The 18,652-nt window shown below is 40.0% G+C and overlaps 1 protein-coding gene across 1 annotated transcript in view; it reads right to left on the bottom strand.

The window, feature by feature from the left end:
- The window catches only part of LOC104624000 (putative deoxyribose-phosphate aldolase), a 32,565-nt gene that overhangs the window by 11,959 nt on the left and 1,954 nt on the right, over nt 1–18,652 (bottom strand). The window lies entirely within an intron of this gene.

The following is an 18,652-nucleotide window of genomic DNA, read 5'->3' as shown; positions in this document are numbered from 1 at the left end:
CTAGTACTAACCTTCACCGTGCTCAGCAGGATCCCACACTCCACAATATTGTGATCATTGCAGCCAAGGCTATCACTAACTGAGATATTACAAAGCAGGTTTTCTTGGTTTGTGAGTAGCAAGTCTGGCAGTGCCTCGTTCCTGGTTGGCACATCTAACACTTGTATGAAGAAGCAGTCCTCTATGCATTCCAGGAACTTGATGGATGACACGTGAGCTGCTGTATTGTTCTTCCAACAAATGTCTCGCTAATGTAGTAGCTAATTCTTGTCAGTTGAATCATCGTAACTGTCCACTTACATGTCCTTAACCTACTTCAGTTACAAGATAAAATATATTTCCTGGAATTTAAATTTACAATAGAGAAGGAGAAAAGAATACGCAGCTGTGACAACTCACTTTAGCAATAGCTCACTGAGCTGCTTTAACTCCATCCCACATGGCTATGCTGCCAGACCGCTTGGTTATGTGCCTATGCATGTCTTCACACACCTGTGTCTGTCTGAAAAACACTGACTTATAACTTTGTCTTTTGTGATCTGCCTATTTTTTGCAATTCTTTCCAGAAAAGTGCCTGCATGGAGGAAAAAAAATAATTACATCATAAGGCTCCATGTTTACTGTCTGTTTACAAATAAGACAACCTTTCTTGTTGTCTTATAGGTCTTAATAAGACCCATCCTATCATCTCAGCTTGGTTTTCAAGACTCAAAATGGATGCTTCCTCTCTTGTACACCATCTCCAGTAATAGGCGTTCTGCGGGCCAAATGATGCCCTTAGGAACACTTATGCATGCACATGAAGGGACAAATTATTAAGTTCATACTTATGCAAAATTCCCCATAGATGATGTTTGAAAGAATTCAGCATTGCTGAATTATGCATAGTTCGCTAATGCACTATTATGTGTGTCTACCACAGGTCTCCACAGGATACTATTACCTAATTAGTATTAGTTTCTTGTGTGTTCATTTAAAATGTGTTTCTTGAGAAGGTTCAGCAGAAGGATCCATACCACCTTCTGTTTCTCTCCTCTATAGCATGGGCTCTTGCTATTTTTGGAGCATTCTTTCCAATCCAATCCCTATTTGGTATGGTGAAAGATAAGATAAATAATTGACACGTGCTCCAGGCTCAAAGGCCACATCTGTAATCCCTGTCAATGGTGGCTCTTGGCTTTAGGCTTCAAACCACACTGAAGTGCAGGAGGAAACATGCTGCCAGTCCCTCCCGTATTGCCAGGCAGAAGCAGTGTTGGGAATTGCATGGGTGCAGGAGCAGTTCAGGCAATTACGTGCTCCTGGAACAGCCATTCCTCTTCGTCTCTGAAGAGGAGGCAGCAGCATATTCTCCCTTGTGGGAGGACCACAAGGAAGCTTAAGGAATCTGTGTATTGTTACCTGCTTGTTAAATTTCATGTTTCTTTACCGAGATCTCATTTTTCTTCTTTAAAACTGTGTACCATGTATTACACTCAAGGGCTTTACAGTGTATGACCTATATTAACCTTATTTAATTTTGCAGATGCCATTACTGAAACTGGTTAAGTAGTTTGCCTAATGACACATGACAAGCCAAAGGTAGAAAAAAGAAATAAATCAATGCATCCCAACACCTCATACTAACCTTACTATAATCACTGAGAAAAAAATACACCTTTTCTCTCAGCTTATCCATTCACAATGCTGTTTTTCCTTTACAGACTGTTCTGTGGGCTACTTTTTGCCACTGTCCTCTTGATTTTGAGCAAGATACAAAATACAAGAGACATCAGTGCAAATCTCTTCTCTGCTCTAGCACAGACTCAGTTTGAGAGCACACCCCAGCACACCCAGGGCAGGAGGCAATGCTGGTGGCACAGCTCTGGCCTCAGGTGCCGGAACCCATGGCCTCCTCCAGCACAACACCCATGACAAAACAGAAGCAGGCAGCTGTGGCGCATTTTATCCAGTAGAGAGAAGAGTGAACAGGGTCAAAGGAGTAGCAGAAGCGGTACATGGAGATAGAAGTGTGTCAGTTATTAGCTTTAAGATGTGGCTGTTCCATCAGCTACCAAAATACCTGAAGAGTAAGGGGGAAGGGAGCAGAAGAACCTCAGACAACTGAAAAAAACATGAATAGTGTGCTAGTGGTAAAAGTAGCGACAGCACCTGCATAAAATCTAGTGGAAGTGCTCCACAGCATGCATGGAGGCGCAGAGCAGCAGACCTGCTTCCTCTCGTCACCACCACCACCATCTCCACAATTACAGAGCGGCTACCTACAGAAAATGCAGTCACATCTTTCAACACCTCGTTCCCACTCTTTGCTGCAAAGATAGTGATGGCTGAACTCTGCAGATTGCCCTAATGTCCAAAAGTCATCATTTGCATTAAAAAAGCTAAAGGTTATAAAATAACACATTGTCTCTGTACAGGGATATGGACGTGGCCAGCGGCTAAGAGTGGGATGGTGAATTTCCCTGCTTTGGCAGAGTGTTAGTGTCCAACATACAGCAGCTAAAGGCATGCTGAGTGTTTGAGAAGGAACCACAACACCCATTCTTGTCTTTCTTACTTTACCAGTAACACACAGGTTGCTGCTAAAACATGTTGTTGCTCCTTTATGGAGCAACATAAAGGTTGGCCTCTCCTTTCAGAGTAGACGCAGGAACTCAGGTTCTCAGCACTGAGCCATGTGCTCCTGCTGGGCTGGGTGAAAAAGCAAAACGCTGTGGGACAAACTAGACTTGATTTGAAAATCTCACCCATTAAGCTTCCTTTCCAAACACTGAATTGCATTGCGTCATTTACTTGTTCACACTTAAACTAATCTAAACAATGATAAACTATCCTAAATTGCAGTATTATTAAAACAGCACTGATCTAGGTCAGGCTTTTTCCCTCTTGGCATTCTTGGTTTTGGATCAATACATCTCAGTCTCTCAAAATGTTGTCCAGTACATGACATATTACAGACTGAGGCTAAAACCCTGACATATCTACCAGTAATAGCACTGCACTTTGGAAGAAAATAATAAATATACATGGCTGCTTCGAATCACAGCACTACATGACATATTGCATACCATGTTTTAGCAACCACATACAGTTTTGTGCTTTTTAATGTTGATAGCAACTTTGAAACAAATACGTTAACATTAAAACTCAGGTATGCCTACATATTGTCTATTAGCTTGTAACAAAATTACTCAGACTGAAGAAATAGCTGTTTAAAATCCATTTGGAAATACTCCACACTGAACAAAGCAAGTAGAAAATCAGTCTTACTTTATCAGGAAGGTGCTATGAATTTTAAAGATTTTTTTTTAAAAAAACATACATAATACAGCCAAAATCATGACACTTCAATGTCATTTTGAGTGTTTTTCAACACCTCATGATAAAAGCAGTTTAAAATTCTGTTCTGACTCTAACCCAGAGAAAAGCAGGATTGATTTTTGAGATTTAAAAGTCATGTCTTAATGCCACAGCCAGAACCTGCCCAGCATCCAGCCTCTTTGTCATGCAGAGGACAACCAGCCAGCATCAACCCCTCTTCCACACTGTTCCATACACACGAAAAGGCACAGGGGGGGGCTTCAGCACAGGGGGGATTTCCAGTATCAAAGGCATTTCCCAAAAGCACTTCATGGCCAATGTCAAGCTTTTGGCTTTGCCTGAAAAAAAAAACATATAAGGTGCTAGATCTCACCAGACTCATCTGTGATGTGTTTGTTTCCTTCTGGCTTTTAGAAATCAGGTAGAATAGGTTATTTAGGGGCTTGCACAGAGGGCTGAATATTCCACTTCCAGTAATCATGCGATTACTAGGAACATGTGAAGCACTTTTAGTTTAATTTTTATGATACTTGAAAGTGTTCAGTACAATCAGCTTACAAACACATAGATTCTATCATGGACTTCCTGGGTGCATTCTCCTGACACAACAAATATCCAAAGGGTAGCACCCTGGAATGCCTCACCTACACATAAGGCAGCACAGTAAAATGGCAAGCTATGGTTGCTTTTAAAAGTCTTACTTCCCAGAAGTTTTTGCCCCTCAGAGCGTTCCCTCCTTCCTTCCCCACCTTGATGACTTGACACCTAGCAAAACTGCACAAGCCCACGTGTGCAGGCTGCAATGGGGGTGAGAACTTCCAGGTACTGACAGATGTTTTCACCCCTGTCAGTAGGGTTGTTTTACAAGGTTTCTAGCTCTTCAGGTAGCCTGAATACCAAAAAGCCGTCCAGCCCCCTCCAATAAAAAAAAAAAACACAAACCAAAAGCCCTGACTGTGCAGCCACACTCTGAGCAGGAGGCACCTCTCTGCTAGGGGTCAGGGAAAGACATACTTCTGGGGGTTTTTTAAATATTTTTCCCCCTGCTGTATTATTGATGGCACTTACATGGCAAAACTAACAATTTTATTTCAAAGGGATGCTTTACAAAGACATGATGCTGATAAATTCAGCCAGACTTTTCTGGCATAACAATCTACTGAGCACTACTTTAAAAAACGAAGGAAATCAAAAAGATCCTAAAGTCCCATCAGAAATAGGCAGCAACTCATAAAAAAGTATATAATATGCCGGGGCTTTGTTTCTCCACCTCCATCTGTCAACAGCCTGTGTGCTGATCTGGTCACAGACTGCAATCATGGTGAGCATCTCAAACCAAAAGTACCAACAATCTGATTAAACAACTGCCTGGTTTTTAGTTAAAAATAATTGAAACTGATACACAAATGCACATTTCGTTAGTCCGCGGGCAAAATGAAGGTGATATTGCAATCTTCAAATCTACATTTTATATATAGGTTTTACATTTTTTAAAACCTACACTAAATATAAATTATCATTTTGCATTTTGGCATTTCACTCTTTTTACTGAAATACCATGAATGAAAGAATTTGAGTATTAAACTCTCTTTGTTTTAGATGTATATATCCTCAGAGGTATTTAGTGGCAAGTTACTAAATATCACTGTTCATTGAGACAGTGCTTTTTATGTCTTTCTTACAGGAAAAAAAAAACAATTCTGTCTAAAGTTTGTAGCTTTGCATAGCAATATTTCAAAGCCTGACTTTGATATCAATGGCTTCTTCATCCACACTTACACATTGAGAAATAGAAGTGGTCAAGCAAAATGTTGCCCGTGTTTTAGTGAGTTGTCTCTTGGCAAACTGCAGCGGCAGTGATGGTGTCAACATCACACCTGGAAGCACAACTGCCTGGTCTACACCTTTTCTTCTGTCATTCTAAGCTTCTGACTTAAAGAGCAAAAAGTTGCAGTACTGTCTCTCTGTTTGAGTTTGGTCCAAAGTTTGGGTCATACAGAGCATAAGCAAAGATACCCAAGGCTGCACTCCAAAGAAACAGATATGTGATGTGAACAGACTGGCACTAAACTGATAAAAGTAAAGCCTTGCAGGATCATTCTTTCAGCTATGACTTCTAACAATATCTAAATTAATATTTTCTGTAGTCAATCAAATTATTCAGGAGTCGGATCATGAGACATACTACCATGTTTTGCGTTTCATACAGAATCTGAAAGAAAACTATGAAAATTTAAACATGATCTGTGGTTGTGGGTTTTTTTAATAGCAGTCCCTTTTAATTAAGTAAATCCTGACCATGCCATGAGACTAAAAATCAGGAAGTTTAAAAATCTGTCACTTGGCTTTTCTCCCCCTGATCCCGATAGAGATGCACACTGCTTTTAATAAAGCAGCTGCTTTTCACAGATACTGAATCACAGCTGAAGTCATGGGGAATTATGTGTTCAGCATTTCTCTACAACAAATTGCATACATAGATATCTAACAATTATTTACATGGGAAAACACTGGTCTGAAGGTGAGTACAGTAGTGTTGCATATCCCTTATCTATCAACTAGCACAGTATTCACTTTGCTACCCATCTTCTGTGGAGTGTTTTAAGGTCCCCAGACATCAGCCCAAAGGAAGACCTCATTGTCTCCGTTTAATTACCTATCTTTTCAAACTTACAGAGATCAAAATGACTGAGTTAAACAAAATGGTTACTAGTAACAGTTGCTAACCAGCAAGCTAAGGCAGGTGTATGTGCATAGAGTTCAGAAGAAAGATGCCACTACATGCGGTTTGCTTCTCCAATGTGAATTTATAAAAGGGAGTGAAAGTGCAATATCAACTGAATTAGCCAGGATTAAAAGGATTGAAAACCCAGGACCCAATGAAGTCAAAGACAAATGGAAAATGGATTCAGCCCTAAAAAGATAAAATTATTTAACAACTTATTAATACAGTTCATCATCGTAATTAAAATCCAAGTGCCTGAAAAAAGTGGCACAAGAAAGGTAATTATTTATAAGGAGACTTTAAAAAGCCATTTATTGTGAATTTGGGAGAGAATCAGCCTGAAAAAGCTAGTAGTAAAAAGAAATTGTTTGTTTATTCATAAAATTAATTTTGGTCTAGCATACCACTAAGAATCCCCGACATCTGCTCAGGGCAGCTGTAAGTAAAAAGTAGGAACACTCAGCCAATTTATATCTTTCCTTTTTATTGAAAAATAAACAGGTCTTTTAAAATTATTTGCTAGTAAATTAACATAAAAATCAGTGCTGTAGCAACCCACAATTTGTGGAAAGGCATCTGCAAGCTTTGCATGATCATGATGATGTAAACCTTTCTACGTTTCACTGACTACTTTACTCTTTATGTGATGTCCCACCTAATTTAGCAAATGAAAACATAGAAAACCTACAAGCCATACTGGAGTCACAGCCATGAATAATACAGAATGCATCACTGATACCTCAGATGTCATATTAGTTGCCTCCTTCCAACTTGAACGAATTCTGTTCTTACCTTCCCTTTGCCTTCTACCGTTTAAAAATTCCACTCAAATGATCTTAGCTCCTCTCTTGCTTCTGTCTTTCAAGAACCAGACATTAGACAATAACCTCAACTGCAGAACCCTTCTCTGAATTATTTCTGAGTAAAAAAATGCAGTGGCATTAGTAACTAATCATTATTTGTTCTCACCTGCAGCTTTTTCATACCTAGATTGCAAAGTGCTCTTCATGTTCCTGTGTTTCACTCCAAAATTTTGTTCTTAAGGCAGTAAAAAAGGCACAGGAACTCTTCAAATCTAAAGGCTTCTCGTTACCCCTCACACTTTTTTTTTTTACTTAATCTCTTGAACATTTCAGAAAAAAAATACATTACTTTCTTCCTAGGTTTCTCTCCTGCCTTCAGTTCTTACTTCCTAATACAAGCAAGTCCCTGCAAACGAAATCTCCAGGAAGTTCTTCAAAGGCATGGTGTAGCTCTATCTATTTTACTAGGATTTCTTTGTTTTACTTCCAAGCAACAAACCAGCATTTCTGCAGTACACTCTGGAGACAGTTAGTTTAAAGCTAAATGAGCTGTAATTCCAAACCAGGCGCTGGAAATCGCTGGAAATGGCATCGCTACAACAGCACGGGGTCCATCCACATGAAGTTCCTGGAGGAGCCTGCCTTGAAGCTGCAACCGTGCTGCAACTGGCAACCAAGCAAACTGCTGTGAAGCTAAATTTGCTGACATCCAGAAAAGCTGCAAACACAGTACCTGATACATCAAAAATGTAACCAGTTAGCTATCAACAGCATGTATATACTATCTTGTTATCAGGGCACCACCTGAAAATGCTACCCCTCCTTTCACTGGGGACCAGAAGTCATGAGAAATGTGGCATCTCTGTCCATCACACTCCACTAAGCAGCCTTCTCATCCTGGGGCTTGGGTTCATTTCAAAGCTCCATTTATGTGTAAGGCTTTGTGTTTCCTTTGAGCTCTCTACACGTCTATTTTCCAGGACCAGTGGGAAGGAGGCATTTGAAGATATATGATTCATAATTTTGCATTGCATAATTTAAGTTTAATGTGCTGCACAGAATATGGAACATCATCATCTGATTCCTTTTTGGTCCATTAGAGATAAATTAACAAATCTTCTTGATAAACTACAAGACTTCACCTCTTAGATGTTTGGGATATGCTGGTAAGTTGGACATTGAATTGGCAGAGTAACTGCAAAGGTGATTGAAGGAAGAATTTTTGCTTAAGAAAAAGTCCTGCCATCATCAAGGAGGAAGTTTTTCTACATCTTAGATTTAGGGAGAACTCAACTTGAGAAATCAGCTGCAGTTGTACACTACAGGGACATCACTTTATAGCACAAATGCTAGAGGGGCAGAAACATCAAAGGTGCAAATGACAATTAGATGTCAGATCCCTGTTGACTTGCCATGAAGACTATGGACTTTGCTGTCATCTTTGTCTTTGAAAAAATCCGCTCAGAAGCAGGACTATTACAGGCAGCTCTGGGAAAGCTACTGTCTCTGGCAACTATAAAGTAAGCATAGTCAGAAACTAGAAATTGTCTAATCTGAGAGATGCTGAAATTAATTTCAGAAAATGAATTTAAAAATATATAAATCAGGAGCATTTCCCAGGAGTTGAAATTCCAAAACAGAGTATCAAAGAAGGGAACATCGTCCATTCTTTTCAACACCTTCCCAACACGGTTTTGCACTTTGGCAACACGAATCAGAGTGCAGAAAGCCTGGAAGATGAGCTCCAAGTAACCCAGGTACCTACCAAGGAAGTTCAAGTCCCTTGTGCAACTCCCCAAAAATACTGCAAGCAACCACAGAGGCAAGCTGGAAAAAGCCATGGAGCTCTCCTCCCGACCACCACTGAAATGTGTACATTCCTGAAGAATATTGCTGTATCCTATGGTAATATTCTGATAGAAATATTTTCCTTTGAGAAAAGATTGATAAAATCTATTAGGAAGATCTTTTAAATTCTGATGAAAAACTTACATTTATAAGCAAGGAAAAATGTTAAACACAAGCTTAAATGTTTGCATTTGAGCAATCAGTCCTGTTTCTCCCCGCTTAATGAAGTAACACTTTGAAATACAGCGTCAGCACCATTAGGATATGAGCTGTTAGAAGCTAGTGGATGTCTTTATATTGATCTCTATGTGTTTTAAGATTCAGTTTATTGGCAACAAAATTATCCATAACCTCCTTATGACTAACTTTTTGTTTCATATGACTAATTTTTGTCCCACTTTTATGTCTCAATATGTATTTCACTTATGTTTGTGTCCATCTCTTGTTATGCTTCTTTGTAGGAATCCACTGCATTCCTGTTCCTTATGATTAAATGGGTTTATTCAAATGAGTGCCCACAGTGTTCCAAAATAACCTATCGATGTTCAAGATCACATATTCCTAGTGTATTTTTCTATTTAACATCCTTCTCTTTAGAAGTCTAATTTCACGTTTCTTCTGTCATGAGCATATACTTTCAAATTAGATAGGCATGATCACTAGGCTTTGCCACCTTAAAAAGCAACAAAACAATCCCAGGAGCTACAACCCTAAAATCATGCTTAGTTTATCTTCACATCTATATTAAGTTTCTGTTAAGGGATTGGATTTTATAACTAGTGTTCCTACTTGCAATCTCTTAAAAGATACTTTAATATTTCATAAGCCAATTTTGTATAATTGATATAGTAAATTAAATATTTAGTTCTATTTTTCACTGGTTTAGTAGAATTTAACACCTGCTGCTAACACAATAAAAAAACAACCTGAAATAGCAGAGAAATAAATAGCACCCTGTACATCTATTGATTTTACATAATATTTCCATGTTTTAAAATTGCATTCTCTCAAACTATTACCTTCAATACCACAGCTTCACAGATGCAAAGTTTTTTGCTATGAAGCCGTGTTATTTTGATGGCATGTTTGACTAGAACTATTCACTGTGCAACAATTTCTAAGTCTGAGTTGATATGAAACTTCGGAAGTTTTAACTCAAATTCTAACAAATTATTTAACATAGAAACAAGGTTTCATTCATGGGGAAAATTAACGCAACAAGGGTGCTTTCTCACCTCTCTGCATCAGTTGTTATAAATTGAAAGTATACCATTTAGATATTCCTTAATTAACATGCTTTGCAAAGATTTTGAATACCAGCAAAAGAAGAATGCTATTCAGGCATTTAGGATAGTTTGTCAATAGAAGGTTGACCCCTCTCAACAGTATGTTATACTGTCAGTACGTGCCTACTCACTGTAACCTACTATTTCACAACCAGTTGCAAAGGTTGAAGCATAAAGAATAACCACTTTCTTACAGGTCAAGAGGCAGAAATCTGTAGATCCAGGTTCAAACCCTCCTCTGAGATCCAACGACAAGCCCTGGAATTTCTGGGTATTTATCAAGCTCCTGTTCCTCCACAGTTTCTTGTAGGGGCATACTGCTCATTCCATTTTGCTCAGCGCAGGGAGAACACCAAAGCACAGCGTACAGGAGGCACGGCAAAACTCATTTAAAAGAACATTTTGGGTGGAGTACTATGAAAACAGCTGAAGGGAAGTGACTTCGCTGCTGCTATGGGCATTGCTGGTCAATCGTGCAGCGCACAATACCTTCATCCTAGAGTACCACAGCAAGCTGTGCCAGCACCCCCCGCCACTGTTGCTCCCAGGCTTGGTTGTACTAGTGAATCAGAGTCAGCAGCTCCCACCAGAAGATTTCCAGACTTTCTCTTGCTCCAGTTCCCAATTTCAGCTGTGACCGAGGGTATTCCATATTCATGCACAGGCATGGAAAATTTCTGCCTTCTAATGAGAGGAACATATTTCTGCTTATATCTTAATTTACTAGACCTCACAGAGGTCCTATAAAATGTGCAATGCTAATTTTACGTGTAGAAAAACAGAGAAGCTAACAGAGTTGTCAAATGTGGTGACAGGTTAGGAGTCGTTCTGCTACCTCAAACAATCCTACCAATCTTCTGTACTCCTGACTTGACTTGGTATTCTGGTAAGAAGTGCTTGGAAATAGCACTGTTTCTATTTGTAAATGGGGATGCTGGAGGTAGAAAGTCAAGAGGCGCTGTGGATAACACAAATCAAACAGGTACAGAGCTGACAAATGTCATCTGTTTTACACTGGTATTTCTTCTTTGACTTCAGTACAGGTTCTATATTACTATTTTCTGATTACAGTAGAAAACCATTAATAGAATAGACCTTTCACAAACTCAGCAAACCGAGTTGCCAGGCATACTGGTATGACAAATATGAATGGCCCCAGAGAACCATCTCCCCCCAGACATGGCTGTATAGGCCAGCACAGAGTTCAGTAAGCGCATAAATAAAGGCATAACAAAACGCAGCATCGCCTGCACATCTGGGTTTCTAGCTTAACAAACTGCAAAAAAATAAGGTTTTACTGTACACACTAACTTTGTTCTCCCTTCACAGACTCTTTGTATCTTTTCTCCCCCTCTCAACATCTCTGTTTCTCTCACATATTACTTCTGTTTTCTACTTACCCATACAGGGTTCTGTTGCTCTTTTGACTCTACTGAAAAGACTGTTCATTAGAGCCTGCCCTAGTGTTTCTCAACCATTTTCTGCCCTTCACTTCTGATTCCCTATACACACATTATTGAGTTCCAGGCAGATTTTTAAGTCTCATTTTGCATTCCTTCAAGTTGTGCTTTACTCAAGCTCAACTTTTTTTTTTTGTGTTACTACTCTTTGTATGGACTATCCTATTCCATTCGAACCTGAGGATATTGTGACTGCATTGTTAGAACTTTTCAAGTCCAAGCTTATCTATCACACCTACATTATTTCTAGTGATTAGCCACAGTATCCCTGTTAAGCTTGTAGATAATTACATGATTTAAATGAGCAACCTTATACTGCCTTACTGAACATGCATCTATCTGCATTTTTATACTATTGTCTTTTTAATTTCCCCCCACTCTGTACCAGAATAAATGAAGTCACTTGTTCCTGTAGGGACCCAATTGTGTTTAAAGACCATCCATCTTTTGATCTAACGCCTAACTAGAAAACTTTTTTAGTCTGTAATATCATTACAAATTTTGAGACAGACTGTGTCACCCTGACCTGCTCTGTATCTTGGTTTTCCACAGCATGTTTTGTGCTCATTCATGCACTAAACTTTCAGCAGTGTTAACCAGAGCTCTGAACATGCAGAACAACCGCAGACTATGCAGAATGCAGGACATCTGCTGGAGCAAACAGACAGGAAAGTTACCAACCACTAATATAATTCCATAGCATTCATTACTGTTCGGATGAGCCTCTTACAGCATCTAACTGCAACCACTTCTACATATTCAAGACAGTAACCAAGGCTATGTTCCTAAAATGACATACAACACTGCATCTGCGTGATGCAAAGTGCTGAAGTAGTACAAACTCTGCAAGTTCAAATTTATACAAACGTTCTGAAGGAATGGGCAGATCTTTGGACAAATGAGGTATTGTCTGCATGCATGCAGACAGAAGAGAGCTGACATAAACATCATTTTATATGCTCCCAGTAAACTGACAGAAATTCAGAAATGTGCTCATGCCCATGCTAGATCTAATCTGTACTGCCAGAAGATCACAGCCAAGGAAAACTGGGATTATTCTCCACTGTTTGACAACACAGGTGGAAGAAGTCTATGCACTGCGCTTTGTTCTCTGAAGACAAGCAATCAGAGGCAAGAATACGCTGCATTTCAACATCCACCTTCCCCAGCCAGTGAGCACAGCTCAGCCAAGCTGGAAGAGCAAGCAATCCCCATCACACCTTGGACTCACTCTGACTCCTGCTTGGTTGGAGGGAGAGAGGAAACGGACACCAGATTGTGACCGAGAAAGCCTTAGCCACCAGCCAGGTGGTAAGTCCTCTTCCCACATGTTCAGAAGAGTAAGGACTAACTAGTTTGTCCCCAGCCCTATACTGGACCTCCAGACCAGAGCTTAACATCACCTGTCACACCGGACAGCACTCAGAGACAGTGCACATCTGTAGAAGCTGCCAATTTTGACCTGGACTGCTTTTAGAAGATGACAGCCACACATTTCCCCTGATTTCTGACAGACCTTTTAGAGGGCAAAGTGTACCCTTTCAGATACACTGTAAACTCAATCTAGTTGTTAGCATTTCAGATGCAAAAAATGAGACACAAATTGAAATCTTGTTTTATATGTGTTACCAAGCCTCTTCCCTTGGTTTGCCTTTCATTTGGAAATGCTCTGGGCTCTGATAACTGACTTAGTAACAAATTACAGCTGAAGCTGTAGACACATAATTAAATAAATATATAAAACAACTCACTTGCTATTGAAGGGACCCTCGACTTCTGGGTTGAGAGTGGGATTTAAAGCCAGGAATTCACAACTGATCTCAGCTTTGAGATCTTTGACTTGTCTGTTATTATCTCTGTCTCATACCTCACAGGGTGACTGTAACATTTCTTCCGCTAACGTCAGTGTGTGAAGACGGGAAGTGCTAAGTGCCAAGTACTATTACTTATTCAGTAGTCTTGTTTCCTATGTTGGTCGCGTTTGTGCAAGGCATGCCTAGCTTTTCAGTCAGATTTTGCTTGTTTGGTTTTCTTTCTTCTCTTTCATTTTCATGAAACATTTGCTTGGTAGAAGTTTTGGATCATGGCAGTCCACATCCTGCAGTAGGAAAGTCACCCCTTGCACTTAAACAGCTGCATGTTTAGAGCCACACCACCTAACCCTGCTCAAAACAAATCTTTGCAAGACAGCGCTCAAAACAACAACAGCTATAGAACAACAACAGCAGCCTTGGAATTTGTCTTCCCATTATTCATACTAAAAATGGATCTGCACCAATACTAACTACCATATAAAAACCTTACTTACAGCTGAGGTGAAAGTTTTGTGTAGCCAGGCATTACTTTGTGATGTTCCAAACCACATTTCTTGGACTCTCTTCTTATAATCGTTACACTGTCATATCTTTTCTTTTCAGCACTAGGCTTTTGTGCAGTGGGATGTTCCAGACTTGAGGATTTCTGAGGAGACCTCTTCATGCAGTACTGCTGTGTCCTCAGTTTTCTTTGAGGGATCCTTGTGGCACTGTTGTCTGCTTTTAGGGTCAAAGACTGGATACTGCAGCCATCGGCCAGTCTCTCTCTGGATCCAGCACAAGGCCAGCCTATTTGTGCCTTTAAGTTTTGGCAAGGTTTGCTGTGAAAATGGTAAGCGTGTATTAACTGGAACCACTCCTGTGAAGCAGGATGAAGCCTGGAAGGATTGATAGTGTGCTCTCCTGAGAAGTGCAAGACACAGCTTTTCTTCACTGTTTGGCTATATTATTTCTGTTCACTTTGGAATGAACAGTATCAAAGCATCTAAAAAATTTTTTTCTTCTCATACATGTGTTTTAATTTTCTTCTTCTAGACTATCAGCATCAGAGACCCTATTGCCTCAGCCATCTTCTGCTACTTTTCGCAGGTTTTTTTGTGCTAGAGACTTTAGAAGTTAGCTTGTTTTAGCACTAACTCATTCCCTTTCTAAATTAAATTTTTACATTAGTCAGTATCTCAACTTACAATTAATTTGACTAACTGATTAATGACATACGAAAACATTGTTTTAAACCCATACATTTACTAGAGCTGCAGAAGGACATACATCACTCCTTCCTGATCTTTCCACAGGTACTTGCTTAGATATATATAATGACAACAAGTATCTTTCACATGTCACTGCTGTGTTTCCTTTACCTTCCCAAAGAGTGGCGTAAAAGGAGCTGTACTATCAAGGCCACCTTTCCCAGTCAAAATGAGACAAGACGAAGTTTTCACTTTTAAAGTAAAGTACATTTACTTAATGACTTCCTCCACCTCTCCCCCAGTCTGCATATCTTAATTAATATGAACTGTTACCCAGAACAATACAGATTTTGTAATTAGGTAAAATGGTTAAAATGTGATTTTCCAAATTAAAAACCTTACATACGACTGAAATATGCAATTAAATCACCCACACTTTACTGAAGCATTCCTTTCCCACTGCAAGTTCATCATCCTTCCTTTCCTTGTCTGGCTGCTTTGGCAGCTTCTGAGGTTTGTGTCAAAAAATAAAGGTTTAAAAATGGCCTACCTCTCATAAGAGAACTGTGTACAAGACCTGTGTTTTTTAAAGACACCACAATGAAGAAACATAGAATAGCTACCACTGGTGTAGGGGAGTCTGGCACTCCCATTTGTGCTACTTAGGAGTGTTTATTCCAGTAAGCTACGAAGCCACAGATTTGAGCGTCTCATGTAGAAATGGACGTGACTCACACAAGTATACACCAGACAGTGAAAACCACTACTTAGTTTGCTCTACTCATTGTCTGGAAGCTGTCTGGTAGAGTCAATGTTGTAGTCAGTTCCCCTTGAGGAGAAGGGAACTCTCCTTTTTCATGTACTGAAACCACCACCAAGACTTCAAGAAGCTCAAGAAATGGCTGTGGACTTTATATACCAATGACCAAAAATTCCCTGATTCAATGCTGAGATTTTCTCTTGGTCAGCTTTCTAAAAACAATGTGCTCCTTTGGTAGTGACACAGAGCCACTGATGTGCAATCCTACCTGCCATCATGTCCTCCTTAGTAGCACTGCAAGGATTATTCTTGCCAGGTGAGTCACTGTCCTTAGAGGGCTGACAGCCTCTTTCACTCAGAAATAGGTTCTTAAATATTCCAGAAGCATTTATGGCATGTCAGTCAAGTCTGTAAAGGTATGGTTAAAAGAATTTAAGAGAACTGGGTGCTTGCTCCCACTCTGATGCCTTTCCCCTTAGGTACTGTTCTAGAGAAGGAAGAAAGAGCAGTCATGGTACTTTGGAGATACGATTTCAGCCACAGGAGGAGCCAAGAACCACTGCTTCAAATAGAGCCAAATTATTCACATACTTCACGGTGAAGCAACACTTCTTCCCAAGTTCTTGCAGGTGCAAGCATTAACATCTCGTACACAGGCATGTTGTGCGAAGCACCATTTCTACAGCTGGCTGCCACCTCCAGCGCACTGCTGGGATCTGCACACCTTACTGGGCTCAGCCTCACTTGCTGGCGTGCAGTGAGTCCTGCAAGGGCTGTGATTCAGAGTACAGATGTTTGCCTACAGAAGCGGCCAACGCAATCTGCTTTGCATATAAAAGTGCACAGGCACACCACCCCAGCCTGAGCACGGCCCTTACTGTTCTATTAAGGTCCCTGTCCATGCAGAGGTGCACATTTTTTGGCCTTTTACCACCCCTTTTCAAGTCAGCGATCTGTGCAGCTGGCCTCACATCCAGTGGCTGAGTCCCCACCTGACAGCTGAATCAGACTAAGTGTAGCATGCTGTGGTTCCCAGCATACACCAGTAATTCCTCAAGCCAGCACAAGGAAGACTATACGTTTGGAAAGTTATTTGGAGAGGAGACATCTGGGTTCTATTCCCTGCTCGTTTAATCGCTTTGTGTAAAAGCAGAGCAACTTCACCGGGAGGGACTGAGATCCTTAATGGGAAATACACAGTAAAATTGACCCTTGTGTGGGAGAAGAACCTCAGTCAGAGAGACCAAATCCCAGACACCCCAAGCAAGCTTTTTAACCACGGAGCTACTGATAAATCAGCATTGTGTTACTCTCTCAACCTTCTGAGTCTCACAAATGAGACACATGGGAAATAAAACATGTATTTCATATGCATGTTGCAACATGCCTAGTGGTTCGGTGCTTCAGGACCGAGGTCAAATGTGTGAATGCTCAGCAATGGCAACGGAAACATCTGTAAGACCAGGATTTTGTGCTCCCTACATAATAGGCTTACAACATGCACTGTGAAGTGAAAACAGTTTAAGAACTGCACACCGTGTCCTCAGTTGCACTGACAGCATCGCATGCAAGGCGGGGCTGTAAACCAGATTGTTGAAGTGGTGACCACTTAAAAAACCATTGCCAACCAATCAAAAAAAAAAAAAAACAAACCAACCCACAACAAACTAGTTACCCCTTTTCTGGAGTAATTGTCAACTGTATTACTTTGAAAATTCAGTTTAGGATGCAGCACGATGAGCACTTCTAATAGCACAGCTGAAGGAGCAGCAAATGTTTGTGTAAAGAACAGGAGCAATCGGCCAGCAGCAGCAAAGACTTCTAAAGCCAGTTTTGCAGTTCAATCCAATACACTGTGTAACTAATCTCCCCGTACAAAGCTAGAGCTTGACCAGAGTCAAGTTTAATCAGAGCTGTTGCTTTTTAATCTTCAAATAAAAGTTGCCAGGGCCTGCCATACCCAGAGGATCATCTGCTTTTTTTTTCTTTCTTTCTTTTAAATCATGACACCAGTTGAAAAAATATATGGATACTAAAGCTAAAATTTAAACCTCCTGTGGCAAATTACTTTCTCCCCACAATGCTACAGATATGCAGATCAACCAAAATTCAACTGGAATTTGAGGTTCTCAGCATTTCTGACAAGTCAGAGTCTGAAAATCTGGCTCTCAATACATGTACATAGGGCACCAATAAATTTTTATTTTTACACCTACCCACAAAGAAAAAGCGAGAGACTGAAATAAGGAAATTACTGGACACATTCAGATGGATAAGTATCTTGTAAAATGAATAACTATGCAAGGAAAATCATTAACAATAGAGCCATCTGCTGTATTTCAAAAAAACTACAGCAGCAAAAACTCTGAAAATGTTAAAATGCTTTACAACCTGAATTTTTCACTTCTCTGTGTTACAAATAGTGATCATAATGATTCGTACATCAGTTTAAATGACAAGAAATGTGTATTTCTTACATCTCTTCTAATTAAAACCAGTATTTACTGGCATAATACTAATCCTCTGCATCTAATGACACTAATTGGCATTGTACCTGAGCATGTAAAAAGCCTGAAATGCTTCCCATTCTATTTGAAGTAGATAAGCAGTATTTTGTAAGGAGACAATGAGGTCAGCAGCAAGTTGAATATTTATTTAAATACTAACAAGACACTTGGATTACTTTTTGCTTGCTCTAAAATAAGAAGAAATTTCAAGTCTGAAGAGCTTATAGGAGAAAAAAATCAACACAAAAATGAGGGAAAGTTTAGAAGACAAACTCAAGTGGTCCTTCTTTCTATCAATACACTTGAAGAGCCCTCTTTCAAGCATGGTGGAAGAAGCAGGTGGCTGGAACAGAGTTCAAAAAATATAACGTTTTTGCATCTTAAAGACGGTATTAAATCGCAGCCCTAAAATCTTGGTTAAAATAGGGAAAATTGTACCAGAGCAGGCCCAAAGCTGCAGAGAGAACATACCGCTGTAAGTCTGGCCTCAAATGGGTGCTTTGTTACATTTAGGGTCTGCAATGGCTATAGCTATGCAAAAAAATAACACCTACAAACTATACGCAGCCCCTAAAAACCCTACTCATGGGAATGCGTTTCTTAGCTGAAAGGTTCGGAACAAAAGACAGACAGACTCCTAAACATCAGGTCAGATGTAATGGAGCTTTCAAAGACAGGGAAGACCAAATTCCTTTTGAAGTACCCATTAATTGCTGGTAGTGAGTGCCATTGCTTTCGGGTATGCCAATTAAAGCCAGTTATAACCCACCCCACCTCAGCGCCTGCTGGAGCGCACGGTGCTCTTCCCCTTCCTGCATTTCCAATACAGTTGGTTTCCTAAATCGCGCTCTCATACAGATAGTTAGAAGAAGTGATTGCAAACCAGAAACAAGAGCTGTCAGCATGAATCTTCACAGGGAAGTTCCCCCTGCATTTAA

This window comes from Phaethon lepturus, unplaced genomic scaffold (assembly GCF_000687285.1).
Source record: "Phaethon lepturus isolate BGI_N335 unplaced genomic scaffold, ASM68728v1 scaffold11157, whole genome shotgun sequence".
Taxonomy (NCBI): domain Eukaryota; kingdom Metazoa; phylum Chordata; class Aves; order Phaethontiformes; family Phaethontidae; genus Phaethon; species Phaethon lepturus.
This window is presented reverse-complemented; position numbering and strand designations above follow the sequence as displayed.